The following is a 17,022-nucleotide window of genomic DNA, read 5'->3' as shown; positions in this document are numbered from 1 at the left end:
ACATATCTATAACCCACACCCTACCTCACCTCCTACCTTATTCAACACGTAGCGGTATAAAATCAACCCCGCAAACTGCCATCCCACCTTTACATATCTATAACCCACACCCTGCCTCACCTCCTACCTTACTCAACACGAAACGGTATAAAATCAACCCAGCAAACTGCCATCCCACCCACCTCTGTATAACTCTTACCCCCACCCTGCCTCACCTCCTACCTTACTCAACACGTAACGGTATAAAATCAACCACGCAAACTGCCATCCCACCTCTGCACTATCTCGCACCCCCACCCTACCTCACCTCCCACCTTACTCAACACGTAACGGTATAAAATCAACCCCGCAAACTGCCATCCCACCCACCTCTGTATAACTCTTACCCCCACCCTGCCTCACCTACCTTACTCAACACGTAACGGTATAAAATCAAACCAGCAAACTGCCATCCCACCTCTACACTATCTCGCACCCCTACCCTACCTCACCTCCTACCTTACTCAACACGTAACGGTATAAAATCAACCCAGCAAACTGCCATCCCACCCACCTTTACATATCTATACCCCCACCCTGCCTCACCTCCTACCTTACTCAACACGAAACGGTATAAAATCAACCCAGCAAACTGCCATCCCACCTCTGCACTATCTCGCACCCCCACCCTACCTCACCTCCCACCTTACTCAACACGTAACGGTATAAAATCAACCCAGCAAACTGCCATCCCACCCACCTCTGTATAACTCTTACCCCCACCCTACCTCACCTCCTACCTTACTCAACACGTAACGGTATAAAATCAACCCAGCAAACTGCCATCCCACCCACCTTTACATATCTATAACCCACACCCTACCTCACCTCCTACCTTACTCAACACTTAACGGTATAAAATCAACCCTGCAAACTGCCATCCCACCCACCTTTACATATCTGTAACCCACACCCTATACCTCACCTCCTAACTTACTCAACATGTAACGGTATAAAATCAACCCAGCAAACTGCCATCCCACCCACCTCTGTATAACTCTTACCCCCACCCTACCTCACCTCCTACCTTCCCTCACTTTGCACACTACCTCACCTCATACCATACGCGATTCCTTCCAGTTAACATCCGATTAAACCCACAGTACGGCTGCGTTTACCTGAATGATTACGACTCATTCAATGAATTGAGAAAAAGAAAGAATAAAACTTGAAAAACTCCACTCGAGTTTAAACGAGTTACTGGAAAGCTAACTGTGTTTTTGTTTTGGTGCATACATAGTACCACGTTTAAATGATCTACCGCAACAAGTGTTACTTTTGGATGAATTATTTATTTATTTATTTTTTGGAAACGAGAAATCTTGTATCGTTCTTAATGTTATCGTTCTGTCAGTTTGCCATAGGTGATAGGCATGTGCTCTTAATATAACAATTCAAGTACTCAACTTCTGCCAACTTTACATCCCGCGTATCGTCTCTATGGCAACCGAACATAGCCAATGTCGCAATATATATACCTATATATATATATATATTCCGTTTGATCCCACGTTGCCGTGAGAGGCTGAAACTCCCAGTACACTTGAAGAATGCTATTACAAGGAGAAAAGTAATTCGCAGAATTATCATGGCTTGACCTTAAACCCTAGCAACGAATACAAGTGGTTTATTGGTGCGCAGCGTGATATTTTCGCCGCGCAGTCATCTTGTAACAGAGATACGTAGCAGACGATACTACGGCGACAGTGGGGGTTTATTTGCTTACTCGGGAAGGACTAACAGAACTCAACTTTGGTTTTCTCAGTAGAGTTAAATGCCGATACGCTGACACATACCAAATCGTTGCACGTTCGCTCGGAATTTTTGCCTAGCGCTGTAAGTGGGTTTCAACAAACTCTTCAGTGTTTTCGCTACAAATTTCTTTCGATTGTTCTTTCCTGTCATCAGAATTGGACGATAAATAAACGAATGATTTGCCATCGAGCGAGAGGCCATAGATTATCAATCTTTCGGTGAGTTCTCTGTTTTGTTTACATTTCTCACAATTGGCTGATCAATTATTCTCTCATCGTATTGTAAACAAAGTGTAATTTGAACTTTCACGATAAACTTTTGAATATGATCTTTAAGAAGTAAAGGAAAAACAAACAAATAGAGAAAGACAATGGTGCATGAATTACCTTCCTCGGATACATACAGGAGTAAGACATGGAAAGACTTTGCAAAATAGAAGTATTCGATACACCGTTAGGTTGGTTAACTTCATTCTTTACACTTTCAAGAAGGGACCACATACAAACTTACATGATTGTATGAACAAGTGCATGTGTGTCCCTAGCTGTGTTATTATAGGCACATAAGTATGCTCCAGTAAGTAGTACTTATATTAGGCTATATGATAGCATTTCCGAAACCCAACAGTTCCTGCTTGAACACCACAAGGAAAACCTTTAAATGTAAAAACGAAAAATTCAAAGGAAATCAAATCTAGTAGGAATGGAACCTTCACCGCCAAACAATGTTTGTGTACTTAATATTACGTGTGAACCTTTTACAAAAATAGACCTGAATCAATACCCTATATTACACTTTGCGAACAATTAAATTATTTCGACTGAAATAAATTAAGTTATGAACATACCGTATATATATGGATACGTATATATACAATAGATGAAAATTATTGAAAACATATGAGTGTATATTTACCCACAACAGTCATTGTGGCCTACTTGTACGATATCGGAAGTGGCCCAAAAAAATTGTGTCGTGTCGGCGCATGTCAAGCGCATGTATGGCAAAACCAGTCATATAAAGCAGACACAATTAGCCTATAAGATTTTTTTAAACAGTATTTGAGAAAAGTAATTCATATTTGCAATAAATATGCCTTTAAAGATACGGAAAATTCAAATACAACGATAATATTACCAAGTTTTGAATTTGTTTCATGATCATAACATTACATAACAATTACGTTGTTCTTGGATATTTTGACGACGTCCTGATATATACACTCTTTAGTGACAGAACATTTAAGATTTAAATCGTATTCCAACTTCAACCAAACTTAGTTGGGAATAAATCCTACTGATATAAATATTAATCCAAGCAGTATAAGTAAAGTATATTGTATTGAAACACAATACAGTATATTGTATTGAAACAGGGTACAATATATTGCACTGAAACAGGATACAGTATATTGTATTGAAGCGGGATACACTATATTGTATTGAAAAGGGATACAGTATATTGTATTGAAAAGGGATACCGTATATTGTATTGAAACAGGATACAGTATTTTGCATTGAGACATGATACTGTATATTTTATTGAAAACAGGATACAACATATTGCACTGAAACAGGATACAATATATTGTATCGAAGCGGGATACAGTGTATTGTATTGAAACAGGATACAGTATATTGTACTGAAACAGGACACAGTATATTGTATTGAAGCGGGATACAGTATATTGTATTGAAACAGGATACCGTATATTGTATTGAAAAGGATACAGTATATTGTACTGAAACAGGAAACAGTATATTGTATTGAAGCGGGATACAGTATATTGTAATGAAACAGGATACCGTATATTGTATTGAAAAAGGATACAGTATATTGTAATTAAAACAGGGTACAATATATTGCACTGAAACAGGATACAGTATATTGTATTGAAGCGGGATACACTATATTTTATTGAAAAGGGATACAGTATATTGTATTGAAAAGGGATACCGTATATTGTATTGAAACAGGATACAGTATTTTGCATTGAGACATGATACTGTATATTTTATTGAAACAGGATACAACATATTGCACTGAAACAGGATACAATATATTGTATCGAAGCGGGATACAGTGTATTGTATTGAAACAGGATACAGTATATTGTACTGAAACAGGACACAGTATATTGTATTGAAGCGGGATACAGTATATTGTATTGAAACAGGATACCGTATATTGTATTGAAAAGGATACAGTATATTGTACTGAAACAGGAAACAGTATATTGTATTGAAGCGGGATACAGTATATTGTAATGAAACAGGATACCGTATATTGTATTGAAAAAGGATACAGTATATTGTAATTAAAACAGGGTACAATATATTGCACTGAAACAGGATACAGTATATTGTATTGAAGCGGGATACACTATATTGTATTGAAAAGGGATACAGTATATTGTATTGAAAAGGGATACCGTATATTGTATTGAAACAGGATACAGTATATTGCATTGAGACATGATACTGTATATTTTATTGAAACAGGATACAACATATTGCACTGAAACAGGATACAATATATTGTATTGAAGCGGGATACAGTGTATTGTATTGAAACAGGATACAGTATATTGTACTGAAACAGGACACAGTATATTGTATTGAAGCGGGATACAGTATATTGTATTGAAGCGGGATACCGTATATTGTATTGAAAGGATACAGTATATTGTACTGAAACAGGACACAGTATATTGTATTGAAGCGGGATACAGTATATTGTATTGAAACAGGATACCGTATATTGTATTGAAAAAGGATACAGTATATTGTGTTGAAACATGATACAGTAAATTGTTTTGAAAAGGATACAGTATATTGTATTGAAGCGGGAAACAGTATATTGTATTGAAGCGGGATACCAGGTATTGTAGTGAAACATATTAACAGGAAGCAGCATATTGTATTGAACAAAACGCAAGGCAATGTACTGAATCAAAACACAAGGTAGTATGTAAAGCAAGCAGTAAATGAAAGGTACGTTTGCTATTATTTCATACATATAAAATAATTACAAGGCCAAAGCAAAGTGGTACAAGAACGAAAGTTAGTACTCCAAACCTTCCTCTTCAGTACAAAAAAACGTATTCTGCTTCAATAAGATACACACTGTCTTGCTTCAATGCATTACCCAGCGTCCTGTTGCAATAAATAATAGGAAATTAATTGACTTTTCGAATATTAATAACGAAAGAAAAGTAAGCAATAAGGCACCGGTAACTGCCAAAGTCTCGACTAAATATCTGTACGTTTTTCTTTATTTTGCAAACTTTCTGTCGTTTGAGGTCGATAGGATACTTCGTGCCATCATTGTGTACCGTCACGTGATGCCTGGAACTAAATAAAACCATGATTACTTAGATAACCATAATTATAAATCCTGTACCTAACCAGCGCCAATCTCATTTCATACGATGGTGTGCTTCAAACTGGAGCAAATTGAAATACTTAAAATTGACACATAAATAATCTCTGTCGGTAAAAGCAAAAATTTATATTATTGAATTATTGCTTTATTGGAAACCTGAGATTTAATAACTCAATCAATTAAACTACATAACAGGAATGATTACTGTTGAACATTCATCCTTTGCAGACATTTCAATTCAGGACTTTCCGTTTAAAAAGAGTGCTGTACCATTTTATTGTGATATCCCAACTGCTTATATGTGACGTCAATAACAAATTAAGAATTCCTTCTGACAGCAATGTTGGTGCGGTTGTAGCTTTATTGAATCTCTCAAAACAGTTTTGTTGTGTTCACTTTGGTAGAATAATCGATACTTATATGATACAAAATGTCCATGGCATCGCAATTCATTAGCATTACCTGTCAATATATTGAATACATAAAGAAGAGTGGAAACAATATGTGTAAATTTCCAAGTTATCTTCAGACGTCACAAACATGCATACACTTAGACATAAAACAAGTCTATATATAACAAGAACAGGTGTCTGAATAACGAATTTTACGGAATTAAATTTCATCATTGATAACCTTTTGTCATTTTGTAATATAAGATGCTGAGTCGCTCTTGGTAAATTTTCCGAAATTTGTAATCAAATGTATAAGGCCGTTTAAAACATGTTCGGATTTGTGTTTCAGTTTTTTGTTATATTGCTCTAATTTGTGTTCTGTTATTACTTATATGTGAACGTTTGTATATGCCTATGCCTCTGTAACGTTATCGGTGATGCAGAACACTTCTGTCCATAGATTTATTCATCCTTAGTAGACGAATTTAAATTTCAATGACTCACTTGTTTTCATTATCTCTCAATACTTGCGTCTACAAAACCTGATGCCCTTGAGCATTAGCGCGTGTTCAATATCACACATATGGTACGATTTTCTCCTACACGTCTTCTAAAATGGTTTTGTTTGGAGTTTTTATTATCTCACTTCGGTACTGAATATTCCCTTAGTAACTAATATTTATCAGTATTTAAAGCAAACGTCCTAACAAAGATAGTACACCCAAGAGTAAAATAAGGACATTAACATACAGAGCCCATGATGAATTGTTATTGTTCTGAACATGAAGTCGATTTCAAGAAGATGTTTTAAAAAATGGCAGGAAATGAAATTTCTTCTCCATATATGTGACATTAAGTCGAACCATTAATGTTTACAATTTACATTTATTTACATAATAAATGATAACCAAACGGGTAAATACGTTTGCAACTAACCTTAACGATTGAAAGCTTTGCAGCTTCATTAAAGTCTACCGTAAAGTTTAAGATTTATTGTTTCTGAAAATAACATTATGAAAACATGATCCAAATGGTTCGTTTTGATTTGTGACTTGTATTACCGTATCAATGTCCATGCATAAATGATCTCTACCTTTAAGTCTGCTTCAAATTATTAACACATTCAAGTTTGTATTCCAATATTCAAGTACGTTATGTATGATTGTATATGTGAATATCACATTAGATTATTCAGGTTATTTAGCTTATATTATAACTATCATTTAGGAACACTCACATAACCGTACCTGTTATCCAATGCAAATCACCTCTGTGTTAGTAGAATACGTGCCTTGTACTGATTGTCACACATCCAGTTAGACAGTTGTTACGAAAGTGTAATAAGCGTAAAAAAGCGTAATTTTCTGTAATCAACTATTGATCCATAGTTTCTTTATTGTAGAAAAAAACCGGTTTAACTAACTTCAAAACGAAATGCAGCGTTATTTTAATTTTTTCAATGAAATTGTAAATTTCGTTGTCATGCTTTCATATCGGTAAACTGTCTTTAGATGTCTCTCAGAAATACACGGATGTATAACAGTTGGTATTACCAGTGCAAATGTTACACTCGATGTCCATATATCACAGTATTTCATTGATGGCTGAAGAAGTGTCAAGACACAAATAATATAATTTTTCGTAAGATGTTAGAAATTAAGAGTGGTGTGAATTATTGCTCTTGTATCTACTATTTGCTGATAGTTTTAGTCAATTTACAGATAAAATGACAATAATTCTTTTGATTGTTTGATGTAATATTCACAACATACTAAACGCTCAATGCTAAAACAAAATAATTAACATTTTCATACTGTAAAATGTGTACTTATCGATGAATCGGAAGTAGATGTTCACTGTTCGATATCATTGTAAACATGCTCAGAATGAATGCGTGGAGGCGTAATGTTTAAAAGATTTCAAATGTAGCTTTACTTTTAAGATGTCATGTATCGATGGAAACACTCAATCAAATTATTAGGCCAACATTATGAGAAAATAAGAAATTTTGATGCAAAGAAAAACAATACCCAATTTTTTTCTTCTTCCGATAAGCAATAATTTTTGTATCAAGTTACGGGAGTGATCTAAATTTAGTTAAACAGTACTCAAGGGACTATATCTGACCCTAACGTTTCTCTGTGAAGGCAACATTGATCTACGACTTGACTTGTCTTCTCGTGGTTAATTATTAAAATCGCGTCCTAACAAAGCAATTTCTTTGCTCTTTAGAAATTTGAAAGACATTCCCAAGATGATTAAAACGCAATATTTCTTTAAAACTACTAGCGCTTCTGATATCGCAGACTTCCATTGGCTAATTATTACCAGCCCTAATTAATCACTTTTAATGTACAATTCTATTCGTTATATTTCTGTTCGATTGTTGTACATTGTAAATGCATTTCCGTCCGTCATACTAATTGTGTTATATGGAATATGCATTTATAAAATGAACCATTCCGCCCATGAATGACCTTCCGTATAAATTTGATGGACGTATTCTAATGATAATTTAGGTGAATGTAATTAACGGAGTATTCACGTATGTTACCGAGCAAAACAACAATATATCACTAACACCAGAAACTAATGATTAAGTTTCTTTATATCTGCAATTTTGCGGAATTAAACTTCAGGTTAATGCGTCATTCCGCTCATTGCAAGTTTAACTGCAAGGCTTTTAATCTTCTTTTTACATTAACATGTAGCGATAAGCAATCAATTTGGTGTGGTAAACGACAATTCCTTGCACTTTTGCAAGTTTTATGGCCTATTTTGGAAATTGGAAAGTTGACGGAGTTCACTTGGAGTTTCTAATAACTAAGGATCCAAATAGGAAATAGAGATTATTGAGCCTCTAGAACCTTTATGGTTTCTTATTATGTGCTTTTCATTTGTCAGTTTATTACCATGTTGTCACACAAAGTAAAATATGGACACTAATTAAATTACTATTTTATTTTGTAAAGTACCTAACTTTATGGAAATCGATCAAAAGATATATATCTTATATTAAACGGTCCAACACGTCATGCATGTTAGTGAGAGGCAATTGCGGAAATAAAGAAGCGACATGTGTAATGTTCGACCTGGGAATGTTCACTTGATTGAATTCTTGCTATGGTGGAATGCATTATAAAAAATTATCTTTAAGTAAGAAAAGAAACAATTTATATTTAAATTTTCGATAGAATATATACATAAATAAATAACAGATTAATTCATTTCAAACTTGACAGAAATCATCTTAATTTTGTAGGAAGCATCTTCAAAAAGGCAACTCTTGAAAGTATCTTCTTCTTAAAGTTGCATTCTTTCTTTTGATTAGTAACGGTGTTAAAGTAACTGTTTTACTTGACTTTTTTATTAAAATAAATTCATTGTTTGCAGGGGGCGCGGGGGGGGGGGGGTCGGTCCTCTTCTTGTACACAATATAGAAAAGAAAAGTGAAGCAATATCATTTTCTAAACTACATGAGAACTGTATTACTGTTGAGAAGATGTATATAAGTCTACATTTCAAAATCTATACAACTCAATTGTCTTTTTGAATAATGACTGCATAAGAACAAACTGGCAAGAACCGTCATAACGGCGTGTGATTAATGTCTCCAATAAATTGTATATTACCCTTTACTTCGGGGGTAAACGTGTACGGCTTTATTTCAAGATGTAACTAGTACTATAAAGAGAGAGTTATTAATTGTCACTATCAAAACAAAGCTAACTCACAACTTGACAATGCACAAGAGCGTTTATATTTGCTAGCAGCCATTAAAGGCCCTAAGATATTCATAACCTGTGTTTGCTTTCAAAATATGCCACAGTTTTAATAAGCATTTGATATGGCTGGAAAAACAATAGCGCAATGTCTGTTGGACATGATCTATGGATGGAAAGGACCATTATACAAATAGACCATTCCAAAGGGAGACAAGAATAGATGCAGAAAAATACATTGACATGCTGGATTTGAAATAATTGGAAATATAATGACCGTGAGAGTGTTAACTGGAAGTTTTCTCAGACCTACCTACAGATACAAGTTGCATGTTCTTTTCAAGTTCTGTTTCTACTAAGTTTTGTTGTTTTAACTTGTTTTGAATAAAATCGTCTGATCATAAACTGTCATCGCATGTCTTTTGCCGTGTTATTGTTTAACTACAACAAGCCTGTATAGACGAATTCGTGATATTTAATTTTCAAATAGATACTGTATACTTTGGATTAAAATATTCACATTTTCTTCTTGCCATCCTCTGCTGTCTATTCTCGTAGCAAATTCGTATGAAATCGAACCTAATAATGTTATTTTAATGTTTCCATTTTTATTTTAATAGTTGCTTAATATTTTCATGTGACATTGTAAGACCAATCCGAATTTTGAACGAATTAGTTAAATAAAAGGTTATCTGAAATGTTACCTTGGATGTGTTTCACAAACCATCTAGTTATTCTCATATTTGCCTCGGTCTGTGCTAAAGGAATATAACTACATGGAATACACAAAGTGTAAATTGGTACGCACTATTTCATCAAACGTCTCAAGTCACGTGTGAAATGCAGCCAAATAGTGGAAAAGATTTTCTTCCTATTTTAGCACTAAACAAGTTTCGCCAGTTTTTACTCATGGTTGCATTTTGTTGTGCCCAATCACGTGACAGGTAAGAAATTGAAAGTGATGCAGATGGTTTTTACGACCATGCTCACCAAATAAAGTGAAGGCTGTCTTGCAATAATATTGATTGAGCAAACACTAACGTAAAGAATATATAGCAATTACCGGCTAGCAACTGTTTTCAATATTTCTGCTTAATCTACTTTTAAGGTCAACTAAAAGACAGGTGCGGCTGTAATAAGATTTACAATTTTGAAATTCCCTGAGTTGACGAGCATTGAACTAATAATAAAACGGAGAATGGACGTCTTCAATAATTATTACTAAATATAACCATTTACTGTCAAAATTTACAAACGCTGCAGCTCTATAAATAGCACGTCACTTATAACAACAGGAAAAGAAAGTATCAATCGAATCATACGAATTTTCATATCCCCAGAACTACAACTATAAATTCCAAGCGAGGGAATGATCATTACATTAATAGGTTGTGTAACATATATAAATGGCTCCATATGTCAAAAATGGAGCGCGGCGATTACATTTTCACCGTCATGATTGCGTTATCACGCATTAGGCAAGTTCAGTTGTATAACTGCACTGCTGTAATTGTAACTTTCTACAAGAAAGTGAAGATTAAAAATATTACCGTTTTAGCTCAACTATACTAGCCAGTTTGTAGTCGAGTTCAGCACATCCGAGACCAAAAATCGGAGTCCTTCACCTTCTCTTCCGGGTACGATTCCGGGCCTTAATTCTTGATTCCTTGTTTCTCCAGTGCCCAGGTTACCAATTAACAATATTTTGTATACTTACTTAACAAACTTGCCGGGTCATACGAAGGATTCTATAGGTTAAAAGTTTCACTTGCCGCCCAGTACTGAGGCTGGGATGGGGTATTAAATATAGTCGATTGTCTGTCTTGATTTTGTAGCCCCCGGCGATTTGAGAGTGATCTTGGAATGCATTGAGGGAAAGAATGTTTGCTTTCGGTAACGAGCATAGAAATGAATTGCATAATTTACACTTAATGAGCACGCATAGAATGAATGAAAGATTTACACTGGTTACCAGTTACACAAGTTTTTCAAGCACCACTGCCAATTGAACATTTGAACACCAAATTGATTCCGGGAGATGCCTACATGATATAACGAGGCATACTCTGACGTGTATTATATGGTCATGTTTCAGGTAGTATCTACAGCTATCCATGGCGTGTAACTCTTGTATGCAGTCAGTATGCTTGCGTCTCTATCTTATGAACGCTTTAAATGTCTCATTTGATTCTTTGGTATGTCTTTTGTGTGTGCCGTTTACGTGTGTAACAGAGGAAGACAGGGAGGGGAAGGCGGGGATTAGAAACGGACGCACAAGTCAGACTGAATATAATAAACTGAGAGTAACGTACCCTCTGTTAGACTCAACTCATTTCTCGTCTATACGTCTCGTATATCCCCGTGCGCGTGACAATCACTAGATGTTGTACCAATAACATGCATTTACTTGAAGGAATGCTACATATTGCATAGACTTTACTAAACCACTGTTCCCCTGTTCATTTCATTGCTATAATATAACGTTGATGTTTTACAGCCACATATGCTGTATTTAAGGCCAAACTTATTGACACATTATGTATATTACTTCTCTCATTAATGACAGCTGCATTCGCATCACATTTACATTTAGAATACGATAAGAACTCAACTACGTGTAGAGTTTTATATTTACTGGAAATTCTGTGACAATGTGATATTTCTAAGTTTATACGAGCCAGGTGTTTCATTTTTGAGAGTTATTTTTGGAGAATAAGGTTTTAGTTTCATTATTAGTAACACCAGAGTGAAACGAGATTGCCATGAAAACACTATTCCCGCAGCGCGTTGACTTGCTGACATTGCGGTTTCTGTTACAGACCAACTGTTAACTGTAAGATTCACGACATGTTTATTTTTTCTTCTTGCAGTTCTCGATAATTACGAAATATATAATTCTTCTTTCAGTTCTCGAAAGAACAATTATTCCTTCTCGGCGTTTAGATTAGTTCTCAAGTTTCCATCAATGCCGAGAAATGAGTAGAATTTGTCAGATTCAAGCTAACGCTCAGAAGGAGATAATTGATAAGCACCATGCAGCGAACGCTTGCGCATTTTGTTTATGTAGAAGAGGTAAGAAATTGTGTTTTTACAGCTGGCTGGTTGCTATTAAAAGTGTTATTCCAAATTTGTAACAATGCTTACCACAAAAAGTACCAATTGCCACGGTTATACAGAACGTTTGGTGTAACGCTGTCGACTTGTTTATCTGTGCAGCAGTGACAACAGTTACGTTAACAGGTAAAATTCATAGTTAAGTTTTCACATGTAGGATAATGTCAGCTCTATAGAATTCTGTATGTATCACGCAAGATGGCAGGTGGGATAGATAAACATTCATAAGTAGAATGTTGACGTTAAAATTAGATTTGCCTGATTGAACATCTCGTACCCGAAATAGATCATTATAATAGCGGTACCTATTCTATTTTGCTTGACTGTTACATGTCAAAACGCTGTTACGCGTAAACTTATCGACAAACCACACTACTTTGATGTCATGAGATTGTTGTGCCTACGTTCGTCATAATATAAGTTTTTGATATGTGCATGTGGAAAAAAATTCTTTAAAATAATTGCATTTGTTATGTTTCATCGTACATAATATATTCCAATTGTTGGAGCTCTTGTGCAGTTTATTCAGTCTATTAACCCCAAAACCTCTCGATGACGTAATCCGTGTAAGGTAATTCGTTTGTAAGTAATCTTTGCATGCATAATATTTTCATTTGGAAGATTTTCTTTAAATTGTTGTCATATTTAATAGATTAGCCTAAGTAATATTTACATCCTACTTCAGTTTTCAATTGTTCTTGCTGTATACATTACATTATTTGATTCCACTACAAGTAAGACTCCTTTAACTTATATTATTGGCAACTTTTGAAGGTTGCAACAAAACATACAAGTGACCTACATTTGTTTTCTTTCTAGAAACAATTCATTGGTTGCCCAGATTTTATTGTATAAACGTGTCCTTGCAAGAAATTCATTCCATCGGAAGATTTAAAAGTACCCTCAGCTTAACTCTGCACTACAAGGACACTAGCGAACCATTTTATAATTTATTTTTCTCAAGCAAATACAATTACTGGTGAAAATTGCAGTCACTTTAAAGTTCACAATTTGCTTGATTTAATTCAAATCTAATATGAAGTGTTGCTGCATTGGAGAGTGCCAATTTAAACCCATATGTGGGCAAACTTGTAAGTCGAGCTAACTGCATGTAAGCTAACTAGTTAATTAACAAATTTAAAGCAAACTATACCGTTGAACAGTTCCCTGATGTGTAAATCTGAAGCCCTGCAGTCAAAACAAGCCGTAGATTGACAGTTGTATTAACTTATCAATATAGTGAGTCAGTTAACATATCAAGTGCAGTATATGCAAAGAAACATGTCAAAGTTCTACAAAGAATGAAATTGTTGCCTGAATTGTTACTGCAACACTTTTATAATGTTTAAATAGCTCTTATATACTCCCCGGCAAACCACAAATAGTAAGTTTTCAACGAAGTTACTTCATTTTCATTAAGGTTGGATAGCAAGTACCTTCTAAGAAGCCATTAGAACGTGTGCTTTCCATTCAACTCTTATCTAGCGATGTTCACGTTTGCTGCACTTACATAAATTGATGTTGCCTCAAAAATGAAAACGGATAATATTGCGATTGGATTTTCACGATCGCCGGATATTAGGAGATATCACTGAGCTATCTGTATCATGTTTCTATTTTCTCCTTTGTAAGTAAAACCCAAGTCAATTATATAATTGATGTCTCAGTCGGAACAAGTTGTACAAAATCTGCCGCGAGTTTTCGTAGTAGTTTATATTTCAAAACTGGTTGTACCAGAACTTCACTGAGGCAGCTGTATACAAAGTATACTCCTTGTTTACAACCCTGTAATGACGCAGACTGTTTCAAACAATAGACTTAAGCTTACAAGTGAGGATTAAAATCCCGGCACATCCACTTATCCCCGGTATTTTAATTATGTAAATGCATCCTGTTTTTGTTCCTTTTTCTCCGTGTTTTGAAACCTTTAATCTTTAGGCTATGTACACGTTCGTCACTCGCGAACACATTCATTCTTATTATTATTTAACAAAATTGTATTCAAACCAAAATCCAGTTGCTTCGCAAAGTTGGTTCTGTGCATATAAGTGCACATTCACCAATAAGTAACATCGTTAGGAAACGCACTGACTTATACTTCCAGCTGTCAATGCCAATTACCCCCCCCCCCCCCCCAAGGACTTATATATGAGTGCTTTAGAATGTATTAGTCAAGTATAAATAATTCCTTGTGTGTGTCAATGCTTACATAAAATTTGCAGTAACAGCAGATGCGAAAATTAAAAATAACTTATACATATTACATAATAAGAAATAATGTTGAAGGTTGTTTATGCCATTCGATTTTGAAAATATACTTGTTCCATGTGATCAAGCATAAAAACATAGTTTGAAAGTCACTATTCATTTCCATCGTATACTACTTAACTCAAAATTATACTAGTAAAACTTAGTAACTTAGACACGCGATATATCTTCGATAGAGTAAAAAATTATAGATTCTAGAGTATGCACGTAGAAATATTCCAATCTCGTGTAATTTGCTAAATAAACTTCTGGTTCTCCCACTACTCAGATTAATCATAAAAATTAAAAACCGTCTACTTCATACTTCAGCGATGAAATATCACGAGACTTGTCTGCACTGGCAAATAGTCGATACTGGTTTTACGTATATGATTGTATCAAAGACATATGTGGAAATCTATGCTGTAAATATCACATACAACAGGATCTACCAATCTGATGGTAAATGAACCTTTTTCAATATCTCAGTTTTGAAGTTGAATAGCAATTTCACAGGCTGCAATTTCTCCAAAGAGTAATGGTGTGTTACCAGTGAATATAGAATCTGTTTTCTGTTTAGTTGCTGTTAACGTTTTGATCGTGACAGTAAAATTAATGGTACTGAAACTGAAATGGGTTTCAACAGTAACATTTCAAAACAACATTCCATTGAATGAAAATGCACCGCCCCCACCCTCATCCCGTGCGTACGGTCTCGGACATCGGTAGGTGCTGACTACCCATTGCAATGCTTTAAAACTTACGCTTGTGAAGAAGCCTGTCGTCGTCACAAATTCTTAAGAAACGATTTCAAAATAATTTTATGAGATCTTATTACTATTCGTCATGTGACTGATAACGTTGAAAAATGTCAAATGTTGTATGAACATTGATACTCATAGACGAACACGATAACAATACGAACACAAAGTGAACGTTTATGGCCACAAAAATACATATACTGTAAACTGAATCTTTCACTGTTTCATACAAAACATACATTAAAATACACTTGAACATATACATTACTTTGTTCTTACTTGTTTGCATTACAACATGTACATTAAAATTCCCTTAAAACACCTATTGTACAGTGACTACTTTGTTTTATTTTCAACAAGTTTTACGGCCTACAGTAAAATGTTAGGTACCATTGAAATGATCACATACACAATAAACAACACAGCAGACGTATTTAAATTCGAAAGAATTGACTACATATTTAATTCACTGACAATTGTTTCGCTTGGTTATTATTTGTAGGTGCTTAATGTTAATGTGCTTTTGACATATTGCGCAGTTCGGTATTAGTGTTCCCCGCGCACGAAAATCCTTGGATGGAAAATATTAAACATACAAATCAAACACGCCCGGCGTTCATGTATTGTCATGTAGCAATGTTACCATATTAAACATCTGTCTTCTTATGAAGAAATAATGTTGATAGACCAAAAATTCTAACTCATACAAGGGCAACACAAGCTCTCTTGAATATGGTTGGATTCACTGCACACGCAGACACTTATAGACGTATACGTCAGTGTCAGTAATATGTGCCTTGACAATGTCGCTTACATTGTAAGTGAAATGGTATTGCTTTGATACACTGCTATGTCTTTGTTTTGTAGCATAGGTTCTTTGATAACTTCAGCGTCGAATACGGTACATTTTAGCTCATTTTGACGACTATGTTATAATGGAATTTCCACCCTTCCAAACTCATGTAGCCTAATTATGTGTACGGATAACGCACGCTCTCATAGACCGTTCGTACCATTGGCCTACACATTTAATCAGTTGTGTGCAAAACGTGCATGATACATATACACGGTTTGGACTCTGGCCACATGAGTAAAATGTCGGCGAGTTATGGACAGTTCAGATCAACGGCTTCTGCGAAATGCAACTCTACTGTCCTTTGAAACAAATTTCTATGATTTCATAAAAATAGATTCATTAAATTCCAATGCAAAACATTATGTTTAATTTATTGAAGTTATTATGTTGGAAATTCCAACGACAATCGAATCAAAGATAATGTGAGTAAGCTGGAATTGTTTAGTTGTTAATTCCCATTAGGTTACTTAAGGCATATCATATTGACATAATTTGAAACTCGTATCACTTTTTAAATTGATGTACATTGACTAAACATACCGAAAGAAACAGGGAGAAATGTTGTCTTAGAAAAAATAACACACGTTGCTCTTTTCATCTCTTTAAAGTAGACATGCAGACAGACGTTATGATACGTTCAATTATGATTATGTTCATTAAAATGCTGCAAACATTTATCAGTTTTGGCGAACTTCTCTACGGTACTACAGCAGAGGATGTGCTTATCAAATGAACGTCTATTTTACTGGAAG

General features: G+C 34.9%; 1 protein-coding gene across 1 annotated transcript in view; it reads left to right on the top strand.

Annotated features, from left to right (window-relative positions):
* The first annotated feature begins 1,549 nt into the window (after positions 1-1,549).
* LOC139969009 (trace amine-associated receptor 6-like) overlaps positions 1,550-17,022 on the top strand; it is a 31,720-nt gene continuing 16,247 nt past the window's right edge. Inside the window, exon 1 of the mRNA XM_071973696.1 lies at positions 1,550-2,012. The gene's annotated coding sequence lies outside the window, so the exon portion shown is untranslated. The remainder of the gene's footprint in view (positions 2,013-17,022) is intronic.

Source organism: Apostichopus japonicus, chromosome 1 (assembly GCF_037975245.1).
Source record: "Apostichopus japonicus isolate 1M-3 chromosome 1, ASM3797524v1, whole genome shotgun sequence".
NCBI lineage: Eukaryota > Metazoa > Echinodermata > Holothuroidea > Aspidochirotida > Stichopodidae > Apostichopus > Apostichopus japonicus.
Note: the sequence above shows the minus strand (reverse complement) of the source record. Positions and strands in the feature narration are given on the sequence as shown.